We start from the raw sequence: 19,905 nt of genomic DNA, 5'->3' as shown, positions 1-19,905 counted from the left end.
GGAGGATGAAGATGTTTCACCTGCACGTGGGCATTTCAAGCCAGTGGCAAGATGAGTTGGAGATGATCAAAATGAAAAGCTGAGGCACCTGATGTGTTCACCCTCTGGAGGACCTATGCCCTGCCTCTGTTTCCTTCTCTGACTGCTCCCACGTGGGTTGGCCCTGCTCTTGGCAGCCAGGTGGGGTTGATGCTGTTGGGTCCACCCCCAGCACTGGTGATGTTGCCCTGGTTGGATCTGTAAGGGTTGGATCCCAGAAGGATCTGAAATGGCCAGGGGGGCCCTTGTAGGGATGTCTGGGATGTCTGTACTTGGCTAAGCCCTTTTCTTGTTCAACATCCTTGTTAAAGGAATGTACTCTGGTTCTGTGGCTGTTAGTAAAGCAGTGCAATAGAGACCAGGTCTGGTTTAATTTCATTTTATTTCTTTAATATTTACTTTAATATTGATTAATTTCAATATTTATTTCAGGGGCATTGACATGTGAGTGACCACAAAGGGCACAAACAAAACTTGCTGATGGCACCATGAGGAGTCACTGGTGTAAAGAGCATAAGGCTGTCATGGGAGGGAGAACTGCAAGACCTCAGGGGAAAAAGTAATAGAACTGGAACGAAATTTTATAGTACAGAAGGTAAATGGGCTTGGGCTTGGGGACTATTATCACTTTTTTGCTCTACAGTGAGAGATCATTTGCTAGGGATGACTGATGCTGAGAAGGATCTGGGGGTATTGGCCATGGGACAACTGAGACTGGCCAGTGCTGTCAAAAGGCAATGGCAATCCAAAAATGCCTCTGACAAGTTACTTTCAGTAAGGATGAGGGAGAGTTCATGCTGTTTTACAGGGTACTACTTAGACTTCATCTGCAATACTGTCTCCAGTGTTAATCAGCCATAGCTAAGAAAGATGAATTCAAATAGGAACAGTTTGCAATGAAAGGCTAGAATATGTCTGAAAATGGATGAAAAAACTGCTTTAAAATCATCATACTGGAGGGAAATGCTGTGTGATGTTGCTTAGTTTGTTACCTCTGCTTTTTTCTTGGTTTTTTTTTTCTGTTCCTTTAACACTGGACATTTAAACACTAGATAAACAAAATACAATTTGCTTTACAATGGAGAATAACTCCTCTATGCGTTTGCCATAACAAAACTGTGTAGCTTTGTGCTAAAATGGCCAATTTAAATTGGATTCCAAAGCTATGGTTTGGTCATCAACTTGCAGTTTGTAATATCATGGGCCTGAATATCTAAAATAATTTCCAGTGGTGCATAAATGACTTTATGGCATTTGGAAGTGTACAGGAATGGCTCCCAAGCCATCAGAAGTTAATGAAATTAAAATATATAAAAAAAAATCAACAAAAAACATTAAAAAGAGGAGAATTTATGTATTTTCATTGCAGCCTTAATTCATTGTTATACCTACTGGAACATGCACCATTCTTATGCAAGCATGATTGTATTTCATCATCTGTGTTATGGCCACCACACACTTTGTGCCTACTTTATCCTCTTTTCCCTGCTGTCCATACAGGTTCCACCTGCACGGCACAGCAGGCTCCAGGGAGCTGGGACAGTACATCTGGGCCATAAACTGAAAACAAGCAGGAGCCAGAACACCACAGCTGCCTCCTCTCTCACCCTCTGCCCTGGGCCTCTCTGGGGGTCTGGGGCCAAGTGCTGGTGTTGGGAGGGGTCTCAGCAGTGCCCAAATCATTCCCCAGCTGCCCTGTGTTTAGTGCAGGACCTGGGCTTTCCCTGGCTGTGCCTTTCATCCTCAGCTCCTGCAGAGCCAGTCTGAGTTGTTAGCAGTGGGTGATGCTCAGCTTTTTGGCTCTGCTAGATCCAGGGGGCTGGAGGGAGCTGAACTGTTCCTGCTGCCTATTTCCTATAATTTCCATCCATTTTCCACAGGCTGGTTGAGGAGGGGAAATCTCTGAGGATGCTGTCACTGTTTTCCTTTTTATGGGAAGTGTGAATTTTATTTTGGCACACAGATCCTAATTCTGAAAACTGATGCACTCCCTTACTGTTGGGATTGGGCCATCTGTTTATGATACGAAAGATAATGGATGTTAAATCCATCTGTGGTCTCTCCTCAGAAGCTGCTTGGGTTCCCCAAATCTGCATCCCCTCTCTTTCCTCACCAGCCTTGGAGGTGAGTGATGGTCCCTGTGGGACACATAACAGTTACCTTCTCCTTTCACTTATGGACAAAATATTGTTGTTTAAAGCAATTCTGGGTAATTTTGATGTAACGCTTAAATAAATGAATGGTCTGAAGATTTTATTAAACAAACAATGAGTGAGCAAACATTTTCTTAGTGACATCTCAGGGCAGGGAGCAGGCTGTAGCCCATGAGCAGCCCTGTGTCCAGCTTTCCTCTAACCCTTTTCCAAAGGGGCACTCACAGCCTCTCCCTTCTCCCAACTTGATGAACACTAAACTAAAGTTTGGGTATTCCTCTTGTGTGACAGGTAAGACCATGGTTATCTTTAAGAAGCATCAATATGCCTCAAAGCATGTAGCAGAGAGTTCCTTCCCTGTGTCATCCCTTGTCCAAATGCCTTACCCAAAATTACTGGGGTATCAGCATATCTGCATTTAGACCAGCTAGAAGCTGATGTTCTGTCCTGTAAGAAAGGCTTGGAATGGCCAAACAATCTTCTCATATCTTCTTACAGGGTGGAAACCCCGTCTCAGTCAAAATGTTGGGCTCCAGTGGCCAAACTTGACAGCACTGCTGTTTAAGACAGAAAAAAGTTTCAATGCTTTAGCTAGGGAAAACATGGAAATATTTGCATTGAGCACCACTGTGCATAGTCTAGAAAGCACCTGCTGCAACATTTTGTAAAATACATTTTGAGACTGAAAGACCAAATGATACAGAGATGCTAATCAGCTAAATCCATCAATATCTGTTTTCTGAGCATGGACCAGAGAACAGTATCTTGGATACAGCACAAACTGACAGACAATATTATTGTCAAGCAGAGAAACTATCAGGTCATACTTTAATTCTTCTCAGCTGTCCAGGGAGTTTATTTAATCTGCAGTGCAAAGGGAGGATTCACAGATATATCTAGCCAAGGCAGAATAGATGTTGTAAAGGCATATTTAATGGCATGTTGTTAAGATTTTATTGTGCCCACATGTGAGCTTGGAAATGTGGAAGATTCAACCATTCTTTTGCCGTAGCAAAGAAGATACCCTTTTTAGCATAGATTGTAATCTGCAATACATAATCTTTACTGCAGATAGCATCCTGAAGATTACTGGTTTTATCTATTTCTTGGTCAGTTTGAGCTCTCTTTTTTTATAGCCTGTGAAAATCCCTGTATGCACTTTTGTACATGTCATCCAAGAGTGTTTGTAAAGTGCATGTCTGCTTTCTTTCCTCTTTCTCATTTCTTCAGGAGCATCAGGGATGTTTCTGTACTCCAAGATGAGTTTAAAGTGGTTTGATTCTGAAGCATTCCCATATAACCAGACTCAGATAACCTCACAGATGGAGCCCTCAGGAAAATATGCAGATGCCAAATTCTCGGACTGTAGGGAATGCCAGAACCTGGCAGTCGTGTTGGACAGTAGGAGAGATGAAAGCTGTGGAAGATGTGACCAGGTGAATGATCTATCCAGCACGGTGGCAGAGCTAAGAGATGGGGGAGAAAGGTTAAGCCAAAGAGATGGAGCAGTGGAAGCATGCTCTGACCTCCCACACAGGAACAGAGACCAGAGAGAAGCAGCCCATGAGCCTCAGCCATGGACCAGGATAATACAGAACAGCTACAACAAAAAGTTTCCTTCCAAGTAGTTTGAACCCTGCAAATTCAAACTCTCACACAAGAAGGGGCACAAATTTAAAGTGTGGCCTTTTGGATGTTTCCCTGACTTTCCATTCCACTGCCATGCAAACTACATCAGGTGTAGCAAACCCCACAGTTCTAAAGGTGCTGTTTTAGCAACTTTTATTAAAAAAATTCCAGAAGTCAGGCTTTGCTGGGTAATTGTTTGCTGAGCTTGTCTAGGTTTGTATGTTTGCTTAAGCCTTTAATAAAGCATCAAAGGTAGGATGAACGAGCTGCTGTCACTGCTCCTCAAGTCACACTTTTTACATCACTTCTTAAATCATCAGCACAGTTACCATTGTTATTCATATTTACCCTTGGAGGTGACGATCCAAAATTTCAACTCCTAAACCTAGACACATCAAAGAAACAAGTTAGCCCATCTCATAGTCAGTTGCTTAAATATCACAGATTCTTCTTGGCTAAAATTAAAGAAACTCCAACCCATATTTGAAACAATTTTATCTACGTCAAGTCACCATGCTAGGTATAAATTGTTTTACTTGCGTGTCTAAAAATTCACAAATCTGAAGAATTACCATGCTAACAAAAAATAAATTAAAAATTCAGTACCTACAGACAGCACCTTTGTGGGGAAGCCAAGCCCAGCAAAAGCCATGTGTATTTGAGGAGAACTCCCATAAATATGAGCACCATTAAAGCTGGGAGAGGCAGCACTGTCTGTTTCTGCATTTGTTAGGATATCTGAAATGCAGAGGAAAAATAAGGCCACAGATGACAGTGCTGTTGTGCTGGCTTCTTTCTCAAATCCTCGTGCGTGGGGAAGAAGAAAGCACAGAAAACATTGTTGACAGTTCCATTGCATAACACTGAAAATGCTGTTCCTAGCTTTTCTGTAATCACTTTTGCCTTTAAACGTGTGATTTAGCTATAAATTATCACCCTGACCACAGGCACTTTCTCCATAAACTCACTGAAAAGCAAATTAACCTTTTCTCTCTAGGATGAACTCTCTTATTAATATGAAAATGAATTCAGTCCTTTTTGCTTTGGTTACCCCAGCCTGTTTGCACTTCCCAAGCTGAATAGTGACTGTCCAGTTAGTCGCTTAAGCAGAATTCATTTCAAGAGCCAATTAAAAAACCCAACCCAATAATACAGTATGCAATCTTCTAAAAAGCTTTTCATTACTGTGTGGTTTCTAATTGAAAAAAACAGAATGTCTAATTATTGCCCTGATTCTTCCATCCTGACCTCGGATCAGCTCCACAGGTGGTGAACACCAGTACAGTTTAACACAGCAGCACAATTTAATAGCAGCCCATGGCACCCACACACTTTCCAATGACTGCAGATCCAGCACCTTCCTGGGCACGTCTCTGAGGTCATTTGTCCACTGGATAACTTTATCAGGATCAAACTTTCCTTTTCATGTTGTAGATATTATTTAGCCCCTGTCCTGAAGTGGTATGCATAAAATCTTACTCGTAGAAACACGTGGGCTTTTTATTATCCAAGGGAAAAAAAATCATTGAAAGAACAGAAGTCCACCAGGATCAAAGGAACAAAGTGCATGCAGTGAAGACAGAGCTGCAACAGAATCCAAGTGCTGGATGGGTGTGGACACACAGGGCAGAGGGAAAGGATACACAAGGTTTTCCTGTGTTCTCACTATCCCACAGTCACAGCAGATGCTAGGGAGCATTTTCTCCTCTGCTTGTCAAGCTATTGTCCCTCTCACCAAAACCCAAATAGGATTGGTAGAAAGATATTTCTGCTTTCTGTGCTCTCTCCTTTTTTCCTAGACTCAGTGACCCAGCTTTGGTTTTCCTATCCCCCCCACCACCAATGTATTATTCCTCCTTTGCAGGGAAGAATGCAGAGCAAGATGCATAGAGCCATATCCAGCCTCACTAAAGAATGGGCTCTGAAAAGTTAATGCCTTCAGACTTCTGATAGCAGCAAAAATAATTAAATCTGCAGTAAAACACTGACTCACGTGGTACCTTAGCAAAATGTCAGATTTCATGGTGGCACAGCATCACTTCTGTCCCCAGGCTCTCAGGAGTGTTGTTTTAAACTCTTTGATGACTCAAAGGAGATTAAAAGCATATGTTTTTAGGATGCTTTCAGAAACATATAAAAGGCATAAAGAAAAAAGCTGGGATTCTGTGGCAAAGGCTGAGGGCTCCTGCAGTGAGAAATGCTGATGAGAACTCTGTCACACAACTCCTGCCTGCGTGCAAGCTTAGGGACATTATCCAAACCCACATCCAGACCCCCTGGAGCAAACCCACCGATTAGCATCCTAATTCTAGCCCTGCCCAAACCCCACTGGCAACTTTCTCACATCTCTGTAGGTATATAAAGGGTTGCTACATCTCTCAAAGGTTCAAAGTAAAGCTCCTGACAGCTGGGGCCTAGAAACAAAACCTCCCTCCAAATGAGGACTGATCCGTGGGTTTTTGGAGGACACGTAGAGGATACAGAGGCAACAGGTTGTTTTCTTTTAAAAGGTGGCCAAAGGATGAGGTGGGCACCCTTTTCACACAGCAGCCTTGTTGTGTGGGCAGTCACCCAACAGACAGGAAAGTGGGAGCTGCTCCCAGGACTGAAGCAGTGTTTTCTCTGCTTTGGAATAAGCCAACATTGGATAAACACCCTTGGAAATGAGGGACCTTCTCTTTCTTTTCTGGCCCGCTTCACCTTGGGTTAATTTAAGAGAAATGCAGCACATTTGCTTCCTGTGACCCAGCAAATATTTAACTATCTCTCACCAAGGGGAACATGAGAGATCTCTTACATTTCCCTGGGAATAATTGCCACATTGCAAATCCAGCAAAATCTTGAAGACTGAAAAAAAAAAAAAAAGGAATTGTGAGAGCTCTCCTGGTTCCTGGGGGATAATTGAAGACCCCAGTGCACACATGGGCACACACTGGCTGCCATCACAAGTTCTTGCTGCCAAGGACATGAAACACTTGTAAGGAGAGTAAAGCATGCATGTAGGTCTGGATCAATTTACTTGGTGGTTGGGAAAATGAGAGGGAATCTGAGTACCAAATGGAAAAGTTAACAAAGAGGCAGGGGAGGGGCAAACTAAGGATGAATTTTCTGCCATGCTGCAGAATTTTGGGCACAAATGCTACTAAAAAGTCCTTCTCACTGTAGTTGTCTCCTGAAAAAAAAAAAATCAGCCCATCAATGTACTGTTCTGAAATTAATCTTTACCTTTTTGCCAATGTGTATATTTGTGAAGGGAACACAAAATACTTTCCAGAAGTATAATGTTAGTATCTGTAAATACATTGCTGACCTCTTTATCTTCTTGTTCTACCACTTTTCATGTGCCCCAGGCCAGTGTTGCTTTAACAGCTATATTGAGTAGTACAAGCTGAGCTGGAGCTTTGAGGTATTTTTTTTTTTGTCTGTTCACTTGTTAAACGTGTGCTCTGCTTTTTCTAATGGTGTTAAACTGAACTCCATGGATTAAGCAGTTAATACAGCTCAAAATTAGTCCTTCAGGGATAGGCCAGCCTTGGCCTGCTACTTCTCTCACCCGCAGAGATAGGCTGTAGTATTTGTCTCCTCATGTAATTTTGTGGTGTTGCTGGGTACTTCCCAGTAATTTCAAATATTGGTGGCTTTGCTAAAATCATCTGTCACTAAAGTCCTTTTAATAAGCTGCTGCTTTACTTCTAACAGGTTTTTTTAATGCTGATTCAGACCTACTTTATAAAGGGATGTCTACATACTGCCTTTGCCCTCATAAATAGAAATATCTCCTCAAAGCTTTCAAAGTACTTAGCTGCCCTGCATACTTTTGTGAAGAGGGTGAAATAGAATGTATTATGAAATGTCATAGTCAATTCAATTATGAGCAATTAGTGAACTATGTTGCAGCACTCTTTCCTCAGAAACCCTTAATTGTGACATCAATAGGCATCATACATATCTCATAGCTTTGGTCGATCCTGTTGATAGCAGTGCTCAGGAAACAAAATGAAGGCATCTATGACACTGTTAATGGAATGATTAAAGCTGCAGATGAGAATGCACAGGAGAAGAAATGTTTCATTAGCTAATTTGCTTTGTACTTTTATAGTGTCTCCTGTGGGAGAATGTGGAATTCTAGGCCTGGTTGCACAAATACAGAATGACTGCTGGCTCCACTCTAGTTGTGCTGGTCTCCCCAGGCTGCCTCTGTAGTCAGAGAAGAGGCAGAAGCCTGGTGTTGCCACTCAGAACTGCCCTGACTCATTAGGCAGAGCTAGCTTCCGTGAATTAACCCTACTTGTTCCAGGTTAAAAGTTATTACAGCTCATCCTCACTGTTTCCATTCCTGACAGCTGAAACTGAAAAGCCTTGTTTTGCACTAAAACCACCTCTTGCATTGAACTTCCTTGTTTTCTTTTGAAATAAAGAGAAAGGGGACTTTGTCCAAGTTTAAAGGCAGTTTAGCTTTATAGCCCTCAGCACAGGATCCATCATTAAAATTAAGCATGTACTTAATTGGTTTCCTGAATACAGATGGATTTAAGCACATGCTTAAATGCCTTGCTCACTTGAGGCCCTAATGGGACATGCAAATTTAAAAGTTCACTTCTCATTGAGATAAATGGAGTGGATAATCATAAATTTATCAGAACAGAAGCTGCTGCTCACTGTACATGTTGGCAGCATCTTGCATTATTGTCCTCTCCCCTGCCTGCAATATCTAGAACTTGTTGAAGTAGGAAAGAAACAACAGAGTAAGAACTGGTTTTCTTCACTCAGAACAGATCACCAATACAGTATTTGATGGTAAGATATCTGTGCATCTGCCACAGAGAACAGAAATACTTTGCAATATGAAATCTGATAATTAAAAAAAAAGTTAGTGGACATTAGATGGAAGCAAAAAACCCAAGGAAACAGAAGACATACTTATGACTGAAAAATCCACCAGCTACTTCATGGCTTTGCACTGTCTTTCCTGGTACATTTTTTTGGATAAGGGTTGTTACCATGGTTAGCACTAAACACTCTGCCCAGCAATCCATTACCTGGCCAGCAAGCTGTTCCCTGAGAAGCAGCCCAGCAAAGACCAGAGAGATGCAGATTTGTGTCTGGATTTTTCTTGTATTTGAGGTGATTTTCTTGTGTTTTATAAGGATTGAACCTATGTTTCCTCAGTAAGAAATCAGTAGCTTCTGGGATGAGTTGTCCTGTTTTGAAATAGACAAAGTATGGAAAATAGTCCAAAAACTTTCTGAAAGGAAGAGGAAAGAGATTAAACCAATGGATTCATATAGATACCATGATTTCAAATGCCATTCTTTATGAAATAAAAGTATGAATTTTCATTAAATCTAATTGTGGTGGACATGTGCTGGATAATCCAGTGATGGGCTCTGGGCATTTGCTGCTTTTTAAAGTAAAGTGTACAGAATAGTCTCACCAGTTGTTGCCTTTGCTTATACAAGGCTCAGCCCCTATCAGCTTCTTTCATTTCTTTACATGTTACATCTTCTAAGTTTGTTTTGAGCCATATTGGATCATAGAATTAAAAATGCTGGAAGCTAAAATAGTGAGAAACACTGTCTAGAAAGGTGACAACCAGGAAATTTAGCACCTTGTCCATTATGATACATTTCACCAAGCTGTGCATATTACGTTACACAACTATTTTGTTATCATTGTCATTTTCCTGAAGATCACAAAACAAAGAATTTATAAGAACTGTAGAATTATTTGGGGAGTGAAATTCATGTTTTACAATAAAAACATAAAGAAGGTGAACCTGCTTCATGTCTCTAAGAAAAGTGACAAGATATTGTGTAAGAACATGCTGTCATTAAATTTATCTGCGATACTGTATTGCTGTGGCCATAAACTTTGCACTGAGTCTGCAAAGTGTCAGGACTTGCTCTGTCTGAACTTTTCTTGACCTGCCTGCCGCCTTTTTTCAGTTGTTTTGGGTTGTGACAGCAGTTTCTCTAACTCTTTAGGACTTTCTGGCTGTTTTGCTTTACTTTTGTTCATCTTTCTGTGGTACCACCGTGGTTTCATCAGTACTGGTGAGCGTGGATAAGAGAGACACAGAGTTCAGTGTGGAGGGGTAGAGGCTTGAGGTTATGAAATATGGAAGTCAGACTTGACACCAAAGGCCCCACAGCTAAAGAAATGCAGACCTGGAGCTGATCTTCTCAGCTTTTTAGGATAAGCAAGTAAACAAAGAATATCCAGCACATGCAAATCCACCTTTAAAAATGGCTGGAACTCAGAGGTGCAGATTAATGAAATAAAGCCTGGCTGTAAAATCATGTTAGCAGACATATAGAAGTGACCCCCAAAAGAATCCAAGACAGAGAATGAAGAACACTTCAAAGTGAACATTGTATTCCTCCTGGCAAAGGACTTTGGGTGCTGACAACAATACTCCATGAGAAAGAAACCCCCAACACAAGGGATAAGAGGAACACCAGAAGGGTGAGCAGAACATAATGAAAAGAGGTAGAAACTAAGTGCATGTGTAAAAAATTAACTGCATTATTATTTTATTACTGAAAATTTTCTGCACAGACTTAGTATTTCTCTTTCCATAACAATTTTATATGGAATAATAACAATTGTTGGATGAGACTCTTAGGATTTCAATTGTACTAATGATAAATTTTGAGTTTATGTATAAGGCATGTTTCCTCTTGGCCTGTAAACAAGATTTTAACTACTTAAGGAAGAAATTTTGAAATCATACATCTCTTTTACACTAACAGAAAACAGAATATGGAGATCCAGTGGTCAGAACTTCAAGTAATGAAATAATGAAATCATGTTTATCTTCTGCCAGCAATAATAATAAATACATACTAAAACAAAAGTCAAACTGTGCAAAACAGGAAAATGGCATTAACAGGGAAATGTTAAACAGGAATGTGCACACTGTAGGAGTTTGTTTTGGCTTTGTCCTTTTGCCAATGGCAAGCTTTAGGCAAGAGGGAAATAATGTATTACTGTAGCTCCTGAAATTAGTCTGCCCTCCCTTCTGCAGTTGCTGGGGTGCTGCTGTTGCACTGCCTGCCTGCTCTGTCAGGATCCCTGGTTGTGCTCCCACAAACTCTTCAAGAGGAGCAGCTTGCTGGGGCTCGTGGAGGTTTTCCATCAGGACAGTGGCGCGGGATATCGGCTCCAAGCATCTTAGCACTCAAGCTTAGGAAAAAAACGCTCCCTGCAGTCCTCACTGAAAGACCTTGGCTTTTCAGAGGCTCAGGAAGATGTACATAGAATAAATTTTTACAGCCAAAATGGATCTTATTATTTGGAGCGGGTTAGGCTACCTTTGTACAACGCAGCACGTTTTATAAGAACATGGAATGGAAGCAAAGAGGTCGCATTAATTTATGCTTTCATAATGTTGGGACTGTAAGGAAATATATTTTAAATAAGAATTGACATAGGAGACCTCCATGATAACAGCTTATATTGAAGGAAATCACTCTTATACAAAATATTTCTTGAGGCTCATAAAAGATAGCAATAACAAACACCATTATGCAGTATCTGGGAAATTCTATTTACTTAAAATGCTTTCCGCTTTTATTATTATTCAGGCTTGTTCCTTCACTGGAAGTTCTGATTGAAGCTTGAGCAATGTGCATGATCTCATTACAAGAGAGCTGCATTAGAAAATCTGATAGTGATAATTCCAACAAAGGCACCTCTCACTTACTATCTGTCACTTGGCCACAGCAAGAGCCGTGCAAATTTCCTGCCATCAGATTCTGGCAGGTGGCTGGAAACCAATCTAATATTCCACATGTACCCTGTTGCACTGGGGGGAAAAAAAAGGTGTGTTCAATATCCTGAGAGTGGCTGGTTTGGAGGACAGGCTGCCCCATAGGCAGTGTTGGGTCACAGGCAGGTTTCTGCTTTGCTGGGGAGGGTACAAAAGGCCACCATGTAATGTGGATACACATCAACAGGAATCTTTTCACTGCACACCTTCAAGAAAGTCATAGACTGCTTTTAGGGCTGTCATTCATTGATTTGTAGCAACTGATTCCTTGTCTCCTCATCATCAGTTTTCTACTGCATGCACATGTCCAAGGCCAGCTGGATTTTTGTCTGTGAAAGATTCAAGAGGCTAGGCAGTGTCACTTAGCTACATATCTGTATATAAGCACATATCTGCTTGCAGATTTTAGAGAGAAGAAGGGGGAACAGCTTCCTCTCCTTATCCCTGTTCATCCCTCCTAGAGTAATTCAACATTATTCTTTACCTATCCTCTTCTTTTGTGGGGTTTGTCAGTACTGACAGCTACAACTGGTGGTGTAGAGTTACCTGCTCACAAGACCTGCACCAGGAGGGCCTTGAAATAAAAACCAAACCTTTCCCATTAATCTGAAGTTAATATTTTTATAGCCTTTCAAATTAGGATTAATTTGGGGGGGAAAAAATTCAGAACACATCACACACAGTAAAGCAAGATAGCAGGCTAAGCAAGAAAAATTCAGAACCTAAAATGTGAGGAATAAATTGGATGAAAAGCTGAAAAACAAATATCTCTCTTGAGAAGGATGAGTCCTTTTCTCCAGGCTATCTTTCAAATTTTTAGCAACTTTCAGTGTTTCTGTGTTTGAGATAAAGTGTTCCCTCCCCTGACTTTTCATTGCAGTCCTCAAGGCCAATTTCTGCCATTTCTGAGGTTTGCTGTACATCTGCCCTGCTCTTGCTCCCTTCAGAAATTCTCCAGTACCCACTCTTTCAGACTCTTCCCTGCTTTCTTCTTCTCCCAGCACTTGTCCTGCCCTTCCCTCCAGGGGAGTTGTGAGTCTGGCTTGTTTTGATGCTCTAATGGAAGGTGTAGCTCCCCTTCCTCTCTTGTTTCTAGGGTGTTCCTCTTCAAACCACAGCACAGGCACCAGTGTCAGCCTTTGTTTCTGCTCTCCCTCTTCACAGCATTCCTGTAATGGTTTCACATGAAATAAATTCCATGTGCCTGCTGAGGAACTAAAGTCACGTTAACCAGCCTGGCCTGCTCTAAAATCTGTTTGTGGGCAGAACAAATCCCTGGCTGGAATGGGCACATTGTCTCCTCCTCTTCTCCTTTCTTACCTTTTTCTGGTTCCATAATGTGGGTGTCTTCTGCCTCATTTGTTGATAAATCTTGGTGGAAGCCTCACGCTGGCCATTTTGAAGGCATTTTCTGATAATCTGGTAGACAGGTTTGCTGAAATAGAAAATTTCCATATTGAGACTGTTACTTTTTCTTTTTTTTTTTACCTGAAGGACTAAAAGTATCAGAGCAAAGTTGCTAAAGAAAAGCTATTGCTTTCCCTTTGTTTATAAGTGCACATTTTGATGAAATTCTGTGACTAGTTAGCTGCCAAAACCATTTAACATTATGAATTAATAAACCCATGAATTTTGTATAAGATGTTTTCAGGATTGCCTTTCTTGCTGCTGATTGCCATCTTTCTCAGCAGAATAAAGCCTCCTGCTTGGGGTTGTTGCTGACACCTCAAAGTAGCTCATTTATCCAGGCAGTAAAACAGATTTAATGAACCATGGGAAACACATGATTTTTCAGAAATGACCATAATGACAATGGTTCATGGATAATAACAGGCTATTTACCTGTGCTTGAGTTGCTTCAAATTTATTTTCTTCAGACAATTTCCTAACCCTGGCTACAGCAACAATATGATAGAGCTGTAGGTGTACAAGCAATTTGCTAATTATAATTAATGCTGCGTTATTGAGCTGTTGCATTAAGCAGATAGGTCTTCTGAAGAAAGCATGATCAGCTAACCAAGCAAATCTGCAAGTCTGACCAGTTTAAGAGATGAAGAATTTCTCTCATAAACTGCCTACAGCCTTCCTGGTGGTTGTGAGCACTTATAATCAGCATATCCTTAGGATTATTGATTCTCCCCCATAAAGTGTAAAGCTTCCTTCTGTTAATGTCCAGCTTATTGGACTGATGTGTTTACCAAAGGGAGTAAGAAACCCCTTTACATTCTTATGTGAGATAATCAGATTTACATATAATCTGATCGAGTATGATGGATTAGATGGGTGGGTGATTACTGGAGATGGAATCAACACTTTTATGCATGACAAATGTTTCCTATCCAGAGTTACAGAAGTCTAGGACTGAAGAGAAATTAGGAGTTTGGTCTCACCTTTATCAAAATTGGATTTGCCACATAACACAGCAGCAGTTATGGGTTAAAATGCACACGTGTAAGGAATATATATATATATATATATATATGTAAAAGTAATCAGGAAAAAACAGTAGGAACCAAAATCAATTCAGCAGAAGCAGTTAGATATCCTGGGTAGGTTTTATGTGAGATTTAGTCATTCAATCCAAAAACACAAAACCCTTTCTTAACCTCGCTGGCATCCAAAAGGATAAAGATACTTGGATGTTCACCAGAAATTTCCCTGGTGTTCCTATCGTGCATCTGATCCTGCTCAGAAGTGACAAAAAGCAATCTCTCTCCTGATATTCCTTTTGGATCAGGAGTCTCCTTGCTTTGAAGATTGTTTAACTGCCACAAATTTAAGACATGGACCTCGCTGGGCTAGAGGACTGCACTCCATTTTCTGTCCCTTCTCTTTGTCACCAAAATCAAATTCCTTTGTAATAAAATAGGAAGAAATTGTCCATCTATAGATTGCAGATTTAGGTACCTAAATCTTTGAGACTACTTGGGTGCTAAGATCCTTTGGTCATCACAGAACTTGGAGGGCTCCAGTGTCACTGGCTTTCATTGGGCAGGTAGGATTTAACCTTGGGGATCATTTAAGTGCTTTACTAATTCCTTTCTTAGATCTAAATGTGGACCTGAGTTTGGATTTACTTTATGTTGATACTTTTATGTATCATAAACCCGTGCATAATACAGCTTTCTCAGACAAGCTTGCATTTCAAAATAAACTCCAGCATCTACATGACAGAAGATGAATTTTAAGCATTTTTAGGAGACAATTTTGGCACTTGTGGAAAGAAAAAGAGAGGCAGAGAAGAGTTGCAGTGATAATTTCCAAGGAGCCAAGTAATCTTGATACTTTTTCACATGCATCCCACACCTTCAAAAGGATACATTCTGCCTCTTCTGTGAGTGGAGAGTTTTGAGATGTGCAACATTTCCTGTGTAACAACATATCAGTTTCAGGTTGTGATGAGAAAAAAATTGCTTTCAAATATCACGAGTTCAAAAGTGCAGCTGAAATTTGAAAGTATTAGTTTCACATTCTGCTTAAGAAAAACTGTGAAAAGAGAAGCAGAGAAGAGGCTGAGGATAAAATTCCAATAAAAATAAGATATCTATATCTAGCCAGACAGTTGGTATTATATATATCTATATAATACTGTGTGCATGACAAATATGGTAACAGAGCATTAAGGCTGCATGGTTAGGCAGTCAAAAGTTTGGAAACAGCCTAGTTAAGGTTGCTTGCTGTGCTGCTCTTCTCCCTCACATTGTGAACACATTATGACTTTTTTTTTTCTTAAACTCCAATACTTCTCTGCATAGTCTTTTTCAGATAGAATAAATATTTCTTTTATATAACCTCAGGAAACTTGGAATGTTGTTTATTCCTCTAAGCATTTGTGGATTTTCATTACCATAGTGGTGCAGAGAGCAACACAGATGCTCAGGCTGTTTTTTAGCCTTTTGTACCATTCAGATGGCACAGAAGGGCCATAAACCAGACACCACCAGCCCACCTCCCCACCCTCCTCCCATATTTCCTTCTGTTGTGTCTGATATAGATGCTTTTCTTCTGCCTCCCTCCTTCTGCCACTTTTGCACTAAGTAAAATGAAACACAGCAGTACAGTTTTTCAAATGAGGGGAAAAGAGCTGGCAAGACCCTTCCTCCATCATCACCCCTGTGTGTTAAAAAAGGTGCAAGGCAGCATCTCCTGCAAGCCTCTCAGGCTGGGTGGAGACCTGGGGGACTCTCAGTCTGACTTTTGTTTTATAGCAGTCATGACCATGTTTTAACTCTCCCATCCTCCTCCCACAGACACATGTGTGCTCTCTTAGTGCTCTCTTAGTAGTGTCAGGACCACTGAGCCTGCAGAGAGCAGTTTTATTCCCACCTGACTTCTGAGGTGTCCTCAGCTCATTGCTGTCAGTCAACAGAAAAGCTCCCCAACTTCTGTGCAGCTTAGAGTCAGCTCACCTACAGATTCAGCTTCCTGATAAACACACAAGCTTCAGCTGCTACTGTCTGGATATTTTTCTTGGCACAGAATAGGATCTCTGAATTTGATTCCTTCCATTTTCACACTGGTGGCTTGCGTGTCTTCTAACCTCTCAATCTTGAACCAGAGCACAGCACTGCAAATCTTGTGCCCACAGAAAAGGAGACAAGCCTATTGTTTCCTAAAAAATATAACCCCTGATATTAATGGTCTCACAACTGAGTTGTGCTGATGCAAACCTGGGCTGAATTTTCACGACCATCTTATTCTGGGGGTCCAAATATTTGCCAGAGCATCTGATGGAGAGAAGAAAATATTTGTGATAAATGTAAAGATATCCAGTGCATTTGTGTTCTTCTAGACTGTCAGACAATCTAGAGGGCAAGATCACAGCTGCATGTACATCCCTTCCCTTTCCAGGTAGGAGTGGGCAAACACCCAGTGTTGGATGTGGTTAATATCTTTACTACTTCCAGATGATTACCAACACCCACCTGGTAGAGATCACTCCTGAAACTAAGAACATGAATATTCTTACATTCATTTTTGGATAAAATCTGCAAGGGCTTTTTTACACCACCCTCATCACCAATTTAAACTAAGGTGGAAATATCTGAGAGGAGGAACTGCCACTTTCTGCCAGGACTTCTGTCTGTGGGTAAAGAGCAGTGGAAGAGAAGGGAAAAATGGGGAGAGTGGCACAGGCTTGCAAAGCAAAGGCATTTGTATGCCTTTATTGTATCTCCTGGAGGCTTCTTATTCCTATATTTATTTACTCAGAGCTAAGGCTTCAGCATTTCCCTGACTCTTACATGCTCTCTGTAATGAGTGTGCAGGGGATTCAAACCCATTTTACTGCATGGCTGGCTAAGAGACTAAAGCAAAAGGGGCAAAATATAAACTGTCAGCATGAGGTGGAAGCAACACATAAAAAATTTTTGTGCTGTATCTTTTCAGCCTCTACTTCATTTTGGAAGATAGCATAAAATTCTTACCTCAAGTGATGTTTTTAAAGCTTAAGGAACACAAAGTGATTCTGTTATGTGACTTCATGATCTTTTATAAACCTGTGCTTACCTTAATAGATTTCTATTCTAAAGTTATGACAGGATAAAAAGAAAATATAATGTGTTGAAAACCCAGAGCAAGACCAGCAAGCTGTACAAAAGAAAGAAAAAAATGTTTAACTGGGGAAAGTCATGAACTCTTCAGCAATTTTATTATAAATAACTCGATTATATTGTATAATTCCCACGATTGCCAGAGACCTCATTGATTACTCACAATGGTACTGCATTAGGCTGATGATAATGAGATGTTTGTTTTAATAACTATTTTCTTTCTGGATGTACTAGTTTGCAGAAGCACTAGGTTAAGGATACTTCAGTTAAGTGACTCCAGAATGAATTTAACATAATAAGAAGGACAGATGGGCTTTCAGCTCCACAGCAACAGTAACGAAAACAAGACATCTCTGCAGCACAGATCCTTTCACGCTGTTCTTTTTGCACATAAAATCTACTGCTGCCTTTCAGCATATTGGCTATTTCTGCTTAGGCTGAAAGAACTCAGAATCCTAATCAATAAAGGCTCAACATTTCTCACACTTGTGTTAAGCAGCATCTTAGCCTGGGAAGAACAATTGTCCATGTTTCTTTGACACACACTGTAATATATGGAATTGCACTGGGAACACGGTAATGGGTACCTTCAGCAATGGCTGCAGACCCTGGCGTATAATTAATGATGAAAACAATGGGGTTTGATTTTAACCAGAACTTCTATGAGAAATTAGATTAATTTTACCTGCTCGTGTTTCTAATCCCCATTTCTGGGTTCTCTTTACTGCTCTTTACTGCTTCCCTAACACCTCTTTGGTGAGCACATTTCAATATGTGAGCTATTACCCTGTGTGGAAGGCTCTCCTGGAAATCCAGCTGCAAGTCCATTTCTATGCTCAAAGTCATTATCACTCTGGTATGATCTGAAGGCGTTCACAATATCTACAAACAATCAGGGAACAACTAAAGATGCAGTCTCAGCAATAGGATTTTAAAAATCCATTTCAAACACAGAGGTACTGTAATCTGTACAAAATTATTAGATTTCACAAAACTACAGAGCTATTTTGACAATTTAGTCCTCAAAAATCTGTACCAATAACTATATTGCAAAATACAGAGGCATGGGCACAGCATGATGCGAGTCTCTGATCTCAAGTTAATCTTCAACAATAAAATGACCTAGAAAGGATTTATATTTGCTTCTTTTGTGGCTGAGGGGTTTGAGCTACACTCTGCAGACAGGAGAGACCTGGAGAAGATTTCATTTGATACTTCTTTTTGTCATTTCTGTTAAACTTCCACTTACCCTCATTAATCTCACAGCGGACTCTGCCCAGCACCTTCCCGTGTAAGCACGACTTCCCTGTTGGGAAGCCTGAGCAGATGCTCGGTAAAACTTCCAAGATTTGGGCCAGCACATCATATGTTGTTTATGAAAATGTCTCTGGGCAGGTTTCAGAGGTGTAGCTGCAGCCACACGGTCCCACTGAGGACGTGCCTTTTGGAGAGAGTGCCCAGCCCCCTGTAATCCCTGATGAATCTGCACTGGGGCTTGAGGAAACTCCAGACTTTTCCTGCCCAGCACTTCAAGCTCCAACAGCAGAATGGTGCTCCATGGACACTCTTCTTTCTGTTTGATGCAGTGGTGTGTGGGTGTACCCAAAGAGAAGCTCTGAAAGGATTGTCCCAAGAGTCTCATTCCATATTGATCAGTCTCATCCATCACAACTCCATTTTAGACAATACAACTCCATCCCTACTCTGGATAGATTTGTGTATCATCCAGAAGTAGTATTACTTTCTGGCAGCAAAATTAAACAAATACATTGAAATATATAGAAGGAAAATGTTGGGCAGGACTGAAGAAAGGCCCTTTGAAGGAAAGTGTGATGTGTGTACCTGCATGTGTGTGGCTGTGGTTGTATAGAGAATGAAACTAGAGGAGATGCTGCGTTTGTAAAACCTCATGTCTGACAAAGCAACTGCCACATTTATGCCTGTCGTTTTCATGGAAAAGGGGATATAAGGATTCTCTCTAGATTGTTACAATCTATCATGATTTCACACAAAAAAAATACACCTAACATATAATGTAAGTATTTTAGTGGATCTTGGTCACGTTGAACCCACTTGTCTATAATGCTTTGCAGATACAAGCTGCAGCAGAAGGAAATGTTATCATATTTTCTCCAGTTTATGACAGTTCATCTTCTTACACAGACAACTGTACAAGGACCAATTCAGTTCATGGTATCTGTTTTAATAACCATGATCAAAGCTGGATTTTCAGTCAGTTTTTTACTTTGAATCTTGAACTTTAAGAGGTTCCCAGGAGACTCCATCTTAACATGCATTGTAGAAAATAAAATATATATGTATAAATAAAATGCTTATTTTTAATCATTTTAACTAAACTATTTATCTGTGTCTAAAATTTTCCCATCCTTTTGTATTAGATAAAAGAATTAACTCTATTTGCTATATAATTCCTTTTAATCTCATCTGGCTTTTACTGTTTAAGATTAAGAACCCTATGGGGAGGCTGGAAATCTTCTCTGTTTTAATCCATACACAGATTTGTCTTTTACCATCCCCAAATCTCTCTCTCAGTTGCCAGAAGACATTGTAGTGACAATTTTCAGGCAAAAGCTCTACATGAAAAATAAGGCTGCTTTTCAGTCAAGTGTAAAGGACAAGACACCACTTGTATTATTTATTAAAAACTATTTTTAAAAAAATGTGTGAGACCAAATAAAATTAGCACAAGCAGAAGCACCTGTAGAAAAGAAAATTCATCACTATTTTGCTTAATTCCACA

At 40.4% G+C, this 19,905-nt stretch overlaps 1 long non-coding RNA gene across 1 annotated transcript; it reads left to right on the top strand.

Moving 5' to 3' along the window:
* Window positions 1–265: 265 nt before the first annotated feature.
* Window positions 266–3,786, top strand: LOC148184950 (uncharacterized). The gene is made up of 4 exons (XR_015772012.1): window positions 266–401; window positions 472–634; window positions 1,540–2,163; window positions 3,423–3,786. It is a non-coding gene; the product is annotated as an uncharacterized LOC148184950 (long non-coding RNA).
* Window positions 3,787–19,905: the final 16,119 nt, after the last annotated feature.

The sequence above is a fragment of the Pseudopodoces humilis genome, chromosome 2 (genome assembly GCF_049639895.1).
Source record: "Pseudopodoces humilis isolate 2021_Gansu_Grassland_sample_001 chromosome 2, ASM4963989v1, whole genome shotgun sequence".
Taxonomy (NCBI): Eukaryota; Metazoa; Chordata; class Aves; order Passeriformes; family Paridae; genus Pseudopodoces; species Pseudopodoces humilis.
Note: the sequence above shows the minus strand (reverse complement) of the source record. Positions and strands in the feature narration are given on the sequence as shown.